This window comes from Phyllostomus hastatus, unplaced genomic scaffold, assembly GCF_019186645.2.
Source record: "Phyllostomus hastatus isolate PE091 unplaced genomic scaffold, TTU_PhHast_1.1 phas_contig_118, whole genome shotgun sequence".
NCBI classification, from domain to species: Eukaryota; Metazoa; Chordata; class Mammalia; order Chiroptera; family Phyllostomidae; genus Phyllostomus; species Phyllostomus hastatus.
Window position 1 is genome coordinate 5,635,833 of NW_025333543.1, and position 3,123 is coordinate 5,638,955.

A 3,123-nucleotide genomic window follows, 5' to 3' on the forward strand; every position below is an offset into this window, starting at 1 on the left:
CTGTTGGTTCCCTGTATATTTTCCTTTATTTCACTTTGTATATCTTTCACTTCTTTTATTAAGTGGTTGTCCCCAATCATTTCTCTGAGCATCCTTATTACCAATGTTTTGAACTCTGCATCTGATAGGTTGGCTATCTCCTCATTACTTAGTTCTTTTTCTGGAGTTTTGATATGTTCTTTCAGTTGGGCCATCTTTCTTTGTCTTGGCGCACCTGTTATGTTTTAAGGGGGTGGAGCCTTGGGTACTTGCCAGGGTGGGGCAAACCACTTTGCTGTGTTGTGGTTCTGTACATGGGGGAGGAATCAGAGAGAGAACACTGCCACTTGCTCAGCTCTTGCTCCACTTTCCATCACTTCCTCTGCTTCCCACACATGAATTGTGCTCTTTCAGGTTCTTCCCTGGTGCTGATTCCTGGCTGGGTGGGCTATGTACCTTCCAGGATCCTGTGAACCCCTCAAATATACTCCTGTGAGACTGGAAGTTTCTCCTCCCACCTCAATCCCCACAGGTTTTTAGTCAGAATTTTTGATACTTTACTTTCTGGTTCTGTAATGCTGAGTTGCATGGTCTCTCTTGCTCCCCAGTTGTTCCTCCCAGTTTATCCATATGGGAATGTGGGACTGCCCAGTCTGCCAGTTTCCACCTCACCTACCCAATCCACCAGCCACTGACTTGCCACGAGTTGTCTCCACCCCTGATGCTGGTCTCCACCCCTCCTACCGGTCTGGATGAATGTTTCTTCTTTATCTCCTTTTGGTTGGTTTCCATACAGCTCAATTTTCTGGCAGTTTTGGTGGATTTTTTTTCTAAGTTAAAATTATTGAATGCTTCATGAATTTGCATGTCATCCTTGCACAGGGGCCGTGCTAATCTTCTCTGTATCATTCCAATTTTAGTGTATGTGCTGCTGAAGCAAACACTGATTTTTGTTTTTAAATCAATAGTTATCCTTTTTTTGGGTGTGTGAGGAAGTGAAGCATATCTATCTATGCCTCCATCTTGGCTGGAACTATGAATCTTAATATTTTAAAAATATTTCATATTGTTGGACTAGACAAATTTTGCTTATTAGCAGTATTAAACTACTTATCATTTAAATCCATATAATTTTACCCTTCAGCCAATGACATGAGAGACAATAGTGAGGGATTCAGCCATGTCTCAGCAGGGAGGAAGACTGGCCACACAATACAAGGAGGAATCCATTGTTTTACCTCTGGTCAACCTTCAAATTAGTAAGAAATGCCCTAGAGAAAGATTAATAGAAGGAGTATTTGGTGAGCCCTTCCCTCAAATAAATAAAAGCCCAAAAGATTCCTATTTCTTCTTTCAGAAACAGCTAGGAGCTGATCCATGACTATTAAGATTTTGCAGTTCTCTGGGAATGTTTGTAAAATCCCCATGATGGTTACATTTCTTATCTCCTGTTTGTGTTTTATTCTGAGGTCTAGTAAAACTCTTAAAACTAAGTGAGAACATGGAGGGTATAGAAAAGCCTCAAAGAGAGAGCATGTGTGATAGCAGCAACTATGATGGTGAGGAAGAAACAGAAGTCAAAACCTTTCAGGCAGGCCATCAGGAAGGAAGACTGGAAGCTCTTAGGCAGGGGCTGATGCTACTTCGACAGGCAGGATTTCTTCTTCCTTAGGAATGCCTCAGTTTTGCTCCTAATGTAACTGATTGAATCAGGCTCACCTAGATTAGTGAGGATAGTCTTCTTTATATAAAGTCAACTAATTATACATGTTAACCACATCTACAAAACCCACATTTTTGAAACTATGTTGTTGGGGGGAAACCCCAAAAACCTAAATTCAGGATTGATTTCAAAGAGCTGACAAATAGCCTTATCCAAATTTATAAGAGCTTTAATAGGAGAAACTTACATATATAGGCAAAGCAGCTGTAGTTCCCAATGGTGGCCAGCCAGGAAGAAATCCACCGCTTCTTAGGACAGAGTCTCTTTTTTATAGGGGTTAATAGCAAATCATATGGTGCATCATCAACATAGACCACTAGAAAGAACCGTGCATTTCTAGATTAACAGATATCACAGGCAGTTATCCACACTGTATATTCATGAACCTTCTTCCTGTGGGTTTATCTTTGGGCAGCATTCCAACTTTCTAGGTAGTCAGCCAAGCCTGAGGCTATAAGAGAGTTAAACAGTCACAGGAGGTTAAGCAGAGAGTCCAACATTTCTCAGATGCTTTTGCTGCTGGGGCCACATTGCATATCTAACTTCTCCTACACATGTATAACCAAAAACACTGCCAGCTTGGGCAGAGGGCAACAGAGAGAGAGGACAAAAAGAAAGAGAGTTGTTGAACTACAGAATTCTACACTTAAGAAATGAGCTGATAGAACTACTCTGAAGAAAAACTGACTCTGTGGGCAGTAGCATGGGTGCAGAGGCGGAAGCTGGAGGTGCAGGCGCATGGCACACAGTGCTGTGGTGAGCCCAGAGGTCAGAGCCTTGAGCCACAGAAACTAAATGGGATTTGCTCCACTGGATTTTGACCTTGCTTGGGGCTTGTTACTCCTTTATTCATTCTCTTTTTTCCCTTTTGGAATGGGAATGTCATTCTATGTATATCCTACCACCATATTTTGGAAGCAGATAATTTGAGTTCTAGTTTCATAGTTCTATAGATGGAGAGGAACTTTGCCTCGGGATCAATAAAACCTAGAGTCTCACCTATACCTAATTGGGTTGATTTAATCCAGATTATGAGATCTTGAACTTTTTGAGTTTATGATAATTAGATGAGATTTTAAGCTTAGCCTTTACATTGTAATTGGCTGAGGCATTGTGGTGGTTTTGGAATGGGATGAATGTATTTTGTACCTAGAACAGATGTGTATTTTGGAGAACCAGAGTGTAGACTGTAGTGGTTTAATGGTGACTACTCCAAAGATATGCTTTTACATTCTAATACCTGGAACCTGTAAGTGTGACCTTATTTGGAAAAAAGATCTTGGCAAAAATAATTAAATTAAGGGTTTTGAGACGAGATCATCCTGGAATATTCACATGAGTCTTAAAAATTCATTGACAAGCATCCTTATAAAAGACACACAAAGGAAAAATACACAGAAAAGAGAAGATCCTGTGAACAT

The 3,123-nt window shown here is 40.6% G+C and overlaps 1 non-coding gene across 1 annotated transcript; it reads right to left on the minus strand.

Moving 5' to 3' along the window:
- Nucleotides 1–816: 816 nt before the first annotated feature.
- LOC123824804 lies at nucleotides 817–923 on the minus strand. The gene has a single exon (XR_006786758.1). It is a non-coding gene; the product is annotated as a U6 spliceosomal RNA (small nuclear RNA).
- Nucleotides 924–3,123: the final 2,200 nt, after the last annotated feature.